Raw genomic sequence first — 13,126 nt, 5'->3', positions numbered from 1 at the left:
GCATATGTGTAAACAAAGACTTGATTCTGGAGTGGTTTCCTACCATGGTTTTAAATGCTGTTGTAAGAAGGTGCACTGAGGGGCTAATTTACTCTGGAGGCAGAGGCTGTCATCTCCCAGACCATCTTCCTAAAATTATACTTTTAAAAACAAAATCACACTTGTTTCCCACTACATAAGTTTGAGTTGATTAACACATCCTGGCCTTCCAAGAACATCTATTCTGAAATGTCACACTTAGAAACAGGAACAATCAAAATGAAAATTAGGAAACACCTGACTATAAAAATGATGACCTTTTTCTAGTCTGTGTTCTCTCCAAACACAACAGCAAAAGTTTTACTGTGAAAACAACAGTTTCCACCAAGAGGCAAACACACTTAAAAAAAAAAATGATCCCACCTCAGAAGAAAATCCTCTCACCTCATGAGAGTGGCTGCAAAGACTCTTCCCTTCTCAGCTTCTACCTACTGAACATGCTCATCATGACTGCCATGAAATCAGGCCAAACAGAAAGGAGAACAGAATAACCCAGGCAGAAATAAAGCCCAGAGGGCAGAGGTCTGAGTGCTCAGAGGCACAGGCAAAGGCATGGCGAAACCACTGCTCCTGCCTAGTGAGCCTCATCTCACCTTCAAGCATACTTTTACAGTTGGTTTTAACGGGGTACAAACATGTATTAGGTGTTTAGGACTTACTCATGTTAAGGGACCTCCTAAACCATAAAACACCACAGGGCTGATATAGAAAGACAGAGAGGTAAGAGGATGAGTTCTTTTGTTCATCACCAAACTCCAGTATTTCTAGCTATACTTAGGGGTAAACATTACAAATCCCAAGTGCCTCGCGAGTCCAGAACAAAAAATATAAAAAACAACGTGAGTGAAAAACCCTAGAAAAAAACAAGGAAGCTCTTCAGAGTACTAACCATTTCAAACAGTCACTGAGCTGAGTGGAAAACTACAAGGACAGAGGTTAGAGAAACCTTAGTTCTCTTTAAAATTATGCAGAGATAAAGAAAACCATTATTCTTGTGCTGAATTCCAGCTATTCAGCGCATTATCTTTCCTATCTTTGCTAGCAATTGCTAAGCAAACCCAAAACCTCAGCAAACAGAAAACCCAACCCCACAGCATTAAGAGAGAAAAGAAAACCAGGGACATGAAGACCTGCCCGACAGGCTCACAGGACAGCCTATTGTCTCATTTGCATCTTACCACAAAGAAAGGGTGAGATAGAGTCCAGAGAAGGAAAGAATGTCTCTAACCAACAATTCAGCTTTACCTCAATTAAAACACCAAAATATATATCAAACACATCCACATTACACTTGACCTAACCCACAACAAATGTGCTAGGTGATCCTAGGCCTTCACTGATGTTTCCATCATTCCCAATGAAGGCTACTTCAGACCTACCATAGCTCAATGAAGGCTACTTCAGACCTACCATAGCTCAATGAAGGCTACTTCAGACCTACCATAGCTCTTTGAGCAGACTACAATGGATTTCTACTTACAAACGACTTTCCCTTGATTTCTAAAGCATTCAACGATTTAATAAGCTTTACTAGTAACCAAAACAAGCCACTCTAAGTGACATGCTGATTCCATGTTTTCACACAGGACTAAGGGGTCAGGCTAGGAAACATAGGGCTTCATCAGGTGCTCACTGGTTCCAGCCTGGATGTCTCCCTTCCTAAACCAAAACCAGAACCAACCCCCCACGACGATCAACATATAAAAATTAGCACTATTGCTAAATAGCAATAGTGAGTGATGCTCAACATAGATCAAGAAAGCAGTCTCACTTATGGTAATTGTATGTGCTGACAAGTTTTTTTGTTTTGTTTTGTTTTTTTGTTTTTTGTAAATTGGACACAAGTTAGAGTCATCTGAGAATAGAGAACCTCAGATGAGAGAATGAATGCCCCCCAGAAGATTGGCCTGAGAGCAAAGTCTACTGGGCATTTTCTTGATTAATGATTAATGTAAGAGGACCCAGCTCACTGTGGGAGGTGCCACTGGATTATCTGAGGGAAAGTGCTAAGTATGTCCTGAGGGGGCAAGTCAGTAAGCAGCACTCCTCCATGGCCTCGGCTTCAGTTCCTGCTCCCAGGTTCCAGCCTGAATCCCTTCCCTGACTCCCCTCTGTCATGGGGTGTGACCATGCAGTGTAAGCTGAAATAAACCCTTGGCTCCCCATTGCTTGGTCACTGTGTTTTATCACAGGCATAGAAATCCTAACTAGAAGAGCTAGAATACTAGTATACAATAAGTTAAAGTTAACTAAAGAAGTGATAATTAATTTTATAATTTATAATTAAAATTGAAGGTGTATAGCTTTCTTACATTAGAAGGATAAATATTGTTAAACGTTCATAATACTCACAGAGATCTGTAGATTCGATGTTCATAGTTCCTAGGGTGGTACAAATGACATTCTATGAAGAACTAGACAAAAACATTTCTAGACTTAGTTTGGTTTTTGGTTTTTCAGGACAGGGTTTCTCTTTGTACCCTGGTCATCATGGAACTCAGACTTTAGATCAGGCTGGCCTGGAACTCAAAACTCCACCTGCCCCAGCTTTCCCAGTGCTAAGATTAAATCGGCCACTCTCCAGTTTTTGTTTTTCTACTAGATTTGTATGCAAACACACACACACACACACACACACACACACACACACACACACACACACAATTCTGAATAACAAAAGCAATTTTGAACAGAAAGAATAAAACAGGCTGCTTAGAGCAGCACTATTCACAACGACCAAGAATGGAATCAACTGAAACGTCCATCAGCTGATGAATGACTAAAGAAAATGTGGAACATAGGACACAACAGAATATTTAGTGTGATCACAAAGTGGAACAGAATATCTCTTGGCTAAGTAAAGAAGCCATGTGATCCTGTATGTGGAATCCACAAAATCTGACCTCACTGAAGCAGAGAGGAGACTGGTGGTTCCCAGGCCCTGGGGACAGTGAGTCAACAGTGAGTGGGAAAAACTGCTCAATGGATGTGAAATTACAGTAAGGTAAAAGTCAGAGGTACTAGGTGCTACTACACAATAGAGTGACAACAGAGAGTTATGTACCATATATTTCAAAAAGCCATAATAAGGTTTCAAATATTATCAGCATAAAGAAGTGATAAATGGGGACTGGAGAGATGCTCAGCAGTTACCACTGGTTGTACCTCCAGAGAACCTTGGTTCAATTCCCAGCATCCACATGGAGGTTCACAACTATTTCTAACTCTAGTTCCTGGGGATGCAAAGGCCTTTTTTGGCCCCCGTGGGCACTGAATGCAGGTGGTATACAGATACATGCAGACAAATCACCCATACAAAAAAAAAAAAAAAAAAAAAAAAAAGAGTAAAATTTAAGATAGAAAAGAGAGCCAGGCATGTTGGCACATGCCTTTAATTCCAGAACTTGGGAAGGAGAGGCAGCCGGATCTTTGTGAGTTTGAGGCCAGCTTGGTCTACAAAGAGAGCCCAAGACAGCCAAGGCTACACAGAGAAACCTTGTCTCAAAAAAAAAAAAAAAAAAAAAAAAAAAAAAGATAAATACTTAAGGAGACCATATATTTAACATGATTTAAAAAACATACAATGTAGCTGGCCACAGTAGTATATAACTTTAATCCTAGCACTCTGTGAGTTCAAGACCAGCCTTGTTTATGTAATGAGTTCCATGCCAGCTGCATCTGGAACCAAAGCCAGACCAGCCACAGTAAAGCCATTTAAAAATAACATACAATGTCTATGTGTATTAAAACGTCACACGGTATACATTAGTACAATAAATATAATCTTTAGATCTTAATTTTTAAAAATTAAGCTAAGAAAAACACACAAAAAGACAAATAAATAAAAGGTACTGCATATCAATCCTATATCAGTCTCCATGAGAATCTTCATCTTTGTAGCCATTGCTGTATTTAAGAGCATTCAGACTACTGACACCGATGACCCTGTTAGCAATGACTGAGACAGGTCAAAGGTGGTGGAAGGTAACAGCACAGTGGCTGTTAGTCAGTGGCTGTCTGTCTTTTTGTTTTGTTTTGTTTTTTGAGACAACACCACAACGCCCAGCTGGGAATTAGTCTCTTGTTCCTTATCCTCTCTAGTTTCCTGAATACAAGACTAGCAGAATTTAATCAATTACTTTTTATTAAATTGAGCAATTGTGACAAGAACAAGGAACAAAGAAAGCATTTGCTGCATAATGATATTCATCTGTTATAACCCGATCAACAAAAACACCATTACTATGGGCTCTCATGTGGAAATAAATTATCCTTCTTTATAATTGTATAAACTGAGGCTTTCCACTGTTCATCTGGACCTCAGAGTTGGAGAAATATCCTGTGAGCTAGCTTAGAGTCAGAGCTTACCCAGAAGCTTAGCATTGAGCAACAAAACTATTAATTCACTCCTTTTCAAAGACAACATGGATTAGGTTAGGGGTGCCTGGAAGGAAGGGAGAGGGCCTGGGGAATTCCAGTGACATGATTTGTGCTCACTGTCACACAATACGTCTTGCTTTCATTGTCCTCACTTTAAGAGGCTACCTGCCTTAAGAGTTCAAGTAATTTGAAGTCATAGCTCTAGTAAGTCAGCGTCTGAACAAAAACTAAGTGTGACTAGAAAAGCTCAGGATTTTTTCCTCCCTGTATCAGGTTTGTCACAAGTGCAAGACAGAAGATAGAGTCATTCGATTTCTTTTTGTTTTTTGTTTGTTCGTTTTGGGGTTTTGTTTTGTTTTTGAGACAGGATTAAACAGTAGTCAAAATGCAGTGGCAAAGCCAAGAACAATGTAACTTTACTCATTTGAACAACAACTTAGCATTAAGTTAAAGTTAAAACATTTTCTTTCTTTCTTTCTTTCTCCCTTTCTTTCTTTCTTTCTTTCTTTCTTTCTTTCTTTCTTTCTTTCTTTCTTTCTTTCTTTCTTTCCTCATTTAGCCTAGGCTGGCCTTGAATTCACTTTAATATGTATCCATAGATGGCCCTGAATATGTAGCCTTGGCCCAGAACTTGTTCTATAGATCAGCTGACAGGCTTCCTGCCACAGCCTCCAGAGTGCGGGTATTACAGGCATGCATCACCATGCTGGGGTTTTTGTTTGCATGTTTTGTTTCTCTTTTTTATTGTTATTGTTGTTATTATTAAGTCTCTTTTAAAAAACAAGTTTTGAATGTGATTTGTGTGTATATGCGTTGTCTGCATGTATGTCTATCACATGCTTGCCTAGTACCCACAGAGGCTAGAAGAGGGTGGCAGATCCCCTGGAACTAGAATTATAAATAGTTGTGAGCTGCCATGTTGGTGCTGGGAATCAAACCCAGAACAACAGCCGGTGTTCTTAACCACTGAGGCATCTTCTTACCACCTACTTTTTTTTTTCTTAATGTACTTAAATTAAAAAAAAAAAATTGTTCCTTTTATTTTATATGTAAATATTTTGTCTGTATATATGAATGTGCATTACATGTGTACTTGGTGCATGTAGCGATCAGAAGACAGCATTGGATCCCTTGGAATTGGCATTATGGATGGTCAGGTAGCACCATGTGAACCAGGTAATTGAACCTGGGGCCTCTGCAAGATCAACAAGTGCACTTACCTGCTGAGCCATCTCTCCAGCCACTCAATTCACTTTTTAACAATCCATTTCCTGAAACAAACTTTCACAGTTCCAAAACTGTATTTTATATTTTTCTCTTATTATTTTGCTTTTAGTATATCATTATATACTTAAAATGTGAACTGAAAACACATGTGTCCAATATTATTTACATGGCATTGCTAAGTACAAAGAAAAGGAAGACTGCAGGAAAGACATTCATTTCCCAAGTTACTAATCAACAGCACACTCCAGCAGTCTGTGCTTCAGCAAAAAATTATGATTGAAGTAGATTCACTGAATGGTTCTTGATAGTGTTTAAAAAAAAGTTTTGTGGTTTGCTTAAGAGTCAGTCAATTGCTTAATGGGCTAAGAAAAATAATACAAATCTTTTAAAGATTCATTATTTTAGCTTTTATTTATATGTATGTGTGTGTGTGTGCCTCCCTGAGTTCATGCATGCAAGTACTACATGCATGCAAGTACCCAAAGAAGACAGAGGAGGGCACCTCAGGTTAGCACTCTTATGGGTGGATGATAACTGTTGAGCCATCTCTAGTCCAGAGTATATAATTTTAAAAGATGTATTTTTTATTTTATGTGTATGAATATTTTCCCTACATATATGTAAGTGCACCACATGCGTGCCTGGTATCTTCAGAAGGCATTGGATTCCCCTGGAACTGAAGTTAGACAGTTTTGAGCAGCCATGTAGCTGCTGTGAACTGAAGCCCCATCTCTGTAAGTGCAGGCAGTGCTCTCAATTGCCGAGGCATCTCTTCAATCCCGGTTGTTAAACAGAGGTTACCATACCAGTGGCAAAGCCAAGAACAGTCCAACTTCACTCATGCAAATGATAACTTATTTGTACATTAAAGTTAAAACATCTTTTTCTTCTTTTTTGGAGAAAGAGTCTCATTTAGCCTAGTCTGGCCTTAAACTCACTTCAATATCTGTAGAAGGTTGGCCTTGAATTTCTGGCTCTCCTATTTTACCTCCCAAGTACTGGGATTAAGGCATATGCTATGATGCCCAATGCGGAAACATATTGACGAAGATGGGTGGTGTTATAGAGATGAGAAAAAGAAAAATTAAACTGTTTGAATATTAGTAGATTACACATCTGTTTACCTTTTAAATCAGTATATTTCTGTTCATCTCTTTTAAACATAAATAACCCCTAAAAGATTATTTTTATTGTAAACTCTTAGACACATATGCATTTTTTCCTTTCCTTTGCTTTCTTTTGTGCTGAGCTAGTTATCAAACCCAAGACTTCAGGCACACTAGGCAAACATTCTGTCACTTCCAGGCCATGAATCGCATTTCTATCAGATAATATTTTAGAAATATGTCTTTAAATGCAGCTCACTATCCTGCATTGTTCTTTTATGCGGGGTTGACAATATAAATGAGATGTAAAAAGTTTTATGGTCTTAAAGATTACAGTTTGTAAATGAGCCCCAAATTAGCTAATTGTGGATAAACCATTCTATTATTTATAATTACTGGAACTACTAAAGTTTAATATTGCTGTAAAAAGCACACACTTTTTTTGTGTTAAGATAATGACTTACTGAAGACATTCCATTAAAAAATCCATCTATGATATGTGTTGAGGGTAATTAATTATCTACTATGCAAACTGATATCCCAGGAGCTTTTTCTACTAAAGAAAATAAGCTATAAATACCTGAGTCAGCTTTGTAAAGTACAATTGGGAGGCAGCCATTTTGTGAGGAGCTTCATTACAAGCCAAAAGTTCTCTTCTCTTCTCCCTCCCTCCCTCCCTCCCTCCCTCCCTCCCTTCCTTCCCCCTCCCCCCCCCCCCACACACACTCAGACACACTTTTTTTGTGGAGATTCTCCTTAGCACTATGGATAGAGATAGCTTGTGCTCTATTTAATATTTCTACACTAGTCATTTTAAATTTCATAAAAATCAGAGGAGTCAGAAAGCTGTGGGCAAACTTAATGAGGTTTTGTTTTTACTGCAGGGCAGTTGAATAGAAGCAGAATGAGGAAAATAGAATTAATTAAGATTTAGATAATGCTTATTCTTTGTAGGAAATAGTGGAAGGAACTGACCCTCAGACAGGTAAACACAACCTGGCTCCTTAGAGCATGAAAGATTACTTGCAGTAACAGCCCCACCTCCATCTAAGCGGAAATGCTAAGGTACTTCTGCTGAATCAAATACTCCCCAAAAAAAAAAAAAGCCATTATAAATAATAGCTACTACTTTAGTTTAGTCACTAACCCCCTCTCGAATCCCTTAGCATTTGAAAGCAAAGCTACAGAATCCTATTTATAATGAACTAGTGTTTCCTTTTTCTTTTCTTTTCTTTTTTTCCCTTTATTAATTTATTCTTGTTACATCTCAATGGTTATCCCATCCCTTGTATCCTCCCATTCTTCCCTCCCTCCCATTTTCCCCTTATTCCCCTCCCCTATGACTGTTCCTGAGGGGGATTACCTCCCCCTGTATATGCTCATAGGGTATCAAGTCTCTTCTTGGTAACCTGCTGTCCTTCCTCTGAGTGCCACCAGGTCTCCCCGTCCAGGGGACATGGTCAAAGGTGAGGCACCAGAGTATGTGAGAAAGTAATATCCCACTCTCCACTCTACTGTGGAGAGTGTTCTGTTCATTGGCTAGATCTGGGTAGGGGTTTAAGGTTTACCGCCTGTATTGTCCTTGGCTAGTGTTCCCTTTTTCAGCATATTGTCACTGTCAGGCTATGCTGTTAGGAAAGAAGTAAAGCAAGGCTGAAGGGAGAAGAGAAGACCATTTTATATGCTTCCTTGTTTTGTTTTGTTTAACTACCAATAAAAAGCAGAAATTAAAAGTGAAACGATTTCCTTTTGGTTTTGATGATTAATACTCAATAAATATATACATTTCAAATAAAGAAGTCTTCCAAGACTTTACCAACGGTACAGAGCTATTGGTTATTTTGGCAGCTGGTAAGCAGCATTCCCTTCTATGGGGATAAGATGCCTGGCATTATCAGGATTCCCAGAGAAGGCAAACTACACAAAAAGTAAGGAACAGCAGAGGGGACCAAAGCTTTACCTTAGAAATTAGGCTGTAAGTTTCGTGGCTTTAGCTAGAATAGCTATGCATAAGGGTTTCTGCTGGTAGGAAATTAGATGGTTCCTCAGCAATCAGCAAATAGTGACTATAACACCTCTGTTCTCAAGAAGCCTGAGTACAGTGAATACCTCACACTAACTCATGTCAAGACGCTCTGATTACTACTGCTGACTATGCTCTTCATGGACTCTCTTCTCTAAGGTATTCTCCTCAGATTTGTAAGTTTCAGTGTATACTACAGTCTTGATTTGTACTTAAAACTACTGGGGCTGCAGAGATGGCTCAGCAGTTAAAAGCACTGGATGGCGTTCCAGGGCATCCAGGTTTGATTCCCAGCAACCACATGATGACTTAAAATGGTCTAAAACTCCAATCTCAGGATATGTGACATCCTCTTCTGACCTCTTTGGGCACCACACATGCATGTGGTGCACAGACATACATGTAGGTAAAAACCCCAACATGTAAAATAAATAAACTAATTAAAGTATTAGTGTAAATGAAGACACAGCTATAACTCCATATTGCAGGACAGAAATGACTGTATCTTCAGTCTTTGATAAGAGCACAAAGAATACACTTTTGGGAAGGACAGTCTCTTCCAATAAGTTCTAGGAAGACTGGACATGGATGTGTAAGAGAGTAAGTGTAGACTTCCATACCACCTCCAAAATTAATGTGAGGTGAGGGAGCATTGGCTCGTTGGTCAAGAATACTTACTGCTTTTGCAAAGGAATGGGTTCAGTTCCAAGGAATCGGACATGCACATGGTGCACATACATGCAGGCGAAACACTCACACACATAATCTAAAATTATAGTTTGAAATGTAGTAAAGGTTATAGTAAGGATTTCAAATCACAAAGCTTAAGACTAAAAATATTGTGATGAAGTTCTTTACACCAGCTCTGTCCTCCTCCACCAAATTAGGAAGCTTCTACACAGCAGCACAAGTAACAAGAGGAAAGGAAATAAACGAATGGAACAATTATTTTCAGATCATGTGTCTAATGAGAGGTTATTCATTGAAATACATCATAAATGTATATAATTCAATAGAAAATAAGCCCACAAACAGAATGATTCAACTGGAAAAATGGCAGAGAACCTGAAAAGATACTTTTCCGAAGAAAAGTGAATCACCAGAGAAACGGAAGTCAAAATCGACAACTACCGCTCTTAGGATAGCTACAGTCAAAAAGACAAAGGGTGGCCAGAGCGTCTCCTAACATTCAGAGACAGAAACAGGAGGATTTCTATGAGTTCTAGCCCAGTCAAAGCTACATTGTGAGTAACAAAAAGACAACAAAAAGGGACAAGTGTTGCTGAGGGTGTTGGGAAAACAGAACCTTATACACTGTTGGGACACAAATCTACGTAATCACTATGGAAAACAGCATGAAGGTTCTATTGGCATAAGGTTATTGTGTAGTTCAAATGCTGGTTTCTGTATTTCTTCTTTTGAGTCTCTCTTATTTCAATGTTGTTGAAACACTGCTCCCCAAGTGTCCCCCTGATATGTCAATAAAGCAGCTTACAGCCAATTGATGAGCAGGGGAGAGAATAGGGCTGGACTTCCTGCCAGCCAGGAAAAGAGGAATTAGAAGAGGAAGTAGGGGGATTCAGCAGGGGATTCAGCCACGGGAAGAGGTGCAGGAAACATGAAAAATGATAGAGCTGGAGCAGAGAAACAACTAAAAAGCAAGTAACTTGGGGATTTTTGCATAGATGAAGTCAGGATAACATATAGGGTTAAGAATAGAGTTAAACTACTCAAGATTGTATTGGATGTAAAGCTTTATAAACAAATATAAAAGAGTCTCAGTTATTTGTGTGGTAGCCAGGTTAAAAGAGAAACTAAGAGAAACAAACACAGCTGTGTAAAAATAACTTTTAACAAGATTTCTCAAAAAAGTCATGAAGAGAAATGTTCTTTGGCCTTGCAATCACGCCACTGATAAAGTCAGCATTTTTTTATTTGGTGGGGTTTTGTTTTTATTATTTATTTATTTATCTATCTATTTATTTATCTTTATTTTTTTTTGAGACAGGGTCTCACTATTTATCATTGGCTGGCCTAGAACTTACTATGTGGACTAGGCTGGACTTGAACTCATGAAGATCTGCCTCTGAGTGCTGGGATTAAAGACCTGTCCCACCAGGCCCTTTGGTTCATTATCTTGAAGGGGTACCCGTATTTCCATGTCCATGGTAGCACTGTTCACAATAACCAAGAATCTAAGTGCTAGTTAATGGGTGGCTACATTCAGCATATGTGGTGTATGAGCAAATATGAAGATCCCATATTTCCTTCTGTAGTTAGTTTATATACATATGTATATGCATGTATATGCTTATATATGTGAATGAGATATTAATTCATAAAAAGGAAAACTCTGCCATTTGAGAACAAGATGACCCTGGAGGGCATTATGCTAAATGAAATAAGCTACCACAATGAAAAAATACTGTCTGATATCAATTACATGCATAATGTAAGAATATCAGACTCATAGAAGTTTGGTAGGCAGATTTTTGGGGGAAGAAGCAATAGGGAGATATTGGTCAAAGGGCACAAATTCAAATTCTCAGTTATAACACAGTCTGCTTCCACATCCCAAGGGCTGAGATTGTAGGCGTGTGCCACCATGCACAGTGAGAATGGCTGAGTTCTGAGGGTGTAAAGCACAGCATGGTGATTATCTCTGGAACTATATTGTATACTGAAACTGTTAGGGGGTAGATACCGCTTTTACCATGCCTGCATGTGCTCATCTGTGTGAGTATACGCACAGCCACAGCACATGTGTGAGGATCACAAAACAACCGTGGGCGTCAGTCTTCACGTTTCACTGAGCAATGCCTCTAGATCAGTGCTGTGTGCACCAGACTCGCTGCCTGTGAGCTCTGGGCAGCCTCCTGCCTTCTCCTCTCATTTCACCATAGACACACTAGTGTTACAGTGCTAATGTCTGGCTTTATGCAAATTCAGAGCATCTTAACTCAGGTCCTCGTGCCTGCATGACAAGTGCTTTACCAATGAGCTACCTCCCCAGACTTCCCTTCCTTTTTTAAAAAATTGAGACAGGGTCTTGCAATGGACCCACCCCACAAAGCTGGCATGAGCCTCTGTAAGCCAGGTTGTCTGGCCTGGAGCTCATAATCCTCCTGCTAACATGCCTGCCTATTTCACTTTTTATTGTTATATTTTGAATCATATAAATGGGACCAGGGAACAGTTCCCAGTCCCCTTATTCACCACATGAGTTCTTGTGCTTTCCTGCCTCTATCTAAATAGTGGGGATTGAGCCCAAGATACTATGCATAATAGACAAGGGCTGAGCTACAGCCTCGAACTTTTTTTTTTTAATTTTTTATTTTAAGACACAGTATCACTAGGCTTCCCAGGTTGGGGTTGCAGGTATGGCCAACCAGGGCCAGCTCTCCTCAGGTATTTTTTTTTTTAAAGTTCACACTGAATAAAACTTAACGGAGAAACTACACGAAGCCAGTTTTTATAAATGATCGCAAGAAAACGGTCTTCCATTTGTAAAGAATATCATTGTGGGAGAAAGAGAAGTGTTTTCTCTCTGGGATGTAATCAGCCTTGTGATCTGTAATCAATATGCCATGTGAGCGTCTTTATTTTAAGGCAGCAGCATGGGAGAGAAGCCAAATCTACTTAAACTTCGTTGACACCACTTGAAAACACACTACTATGTAAGAATGGCTATTTATGAAAGAATTACTCAAACTGTGTGTATGACCGTGGAAATCAAACTTGGCACCTCACACTTGTTGGGCTACTGCTTCATCAGTAAGTCACCAGCAGTACTCAAATTATTCAAATTGAACTGCTTATATAGGGCGCTTGTTATTGGATAGTGGGTTTTTTGGGGGGTGTTTTCCTGTAGTAATAATAATGCCTCTGAACAAACCAAATTTTGTTGTGAAGGTCTGTTTGTCTGGGTAAGAGTGAAAGTCAGGGTCAATAAGCAATACATAATGATAAATATGTAGGTCAAAATTTTAATGGCCCTTATTTTCACAACCTATCACAATTTTTATCAATGGGCTATGGCAATAATATAAAATTTATACATATAATGAAAAACATAGTTGTCTATACACACATGCAGAGAGAGAGAGAGAGAGAGAGAGAGAGAGAGAGAGAGAGAGAGAGAGAGAGAGAGCGCGCGCACCCAAACACTTTTGAAAGTGTATCCTTTGGAATCATGTGTTTTCAAAGCACTTTGACTTGAACCTTTCTTTTCAAAGCCTTGTCATTTAAATCTTCTTCTTCTTCTTTTTTTTTTTTCCCAAGAGTTTTGTCTTTAACAGGTACAGAAAGCAAGGCTGTAGAGGTAAATTCAGGAATCTAAGCAATGCCAGAT

General features: G+C 39.1%; 1 protein-coding gene across 3 annotated transcripts in view; it reads right to left on the bottom strand.

Moving 5' to 3' along the window:
• RABGAP1L (RAB GTPase activating protein 1 like) overlaps nt 1–13,126 on the bottom strand; it is a 573,647-nt gene that overhangs the window by 84,854 nt on the left and 475,667 nt on the right. The window lies entirely within an intron of this gene.

Source organism: Acomys minous (assembly GCF_964271855.1).
Source record: "Acomys minous genome assembly, chromosome: 1".
NCBI classification, from domain to species: Eukaryota; Metazoa; Chordata; class Mammalia; order Rodentia; family Muridae; genus Acomys; species Acomys minous.
Note: the sequence above shows the minus strand (reverse complement) of the source record. Positions and strands in the feature narration are given on the sequence as shown.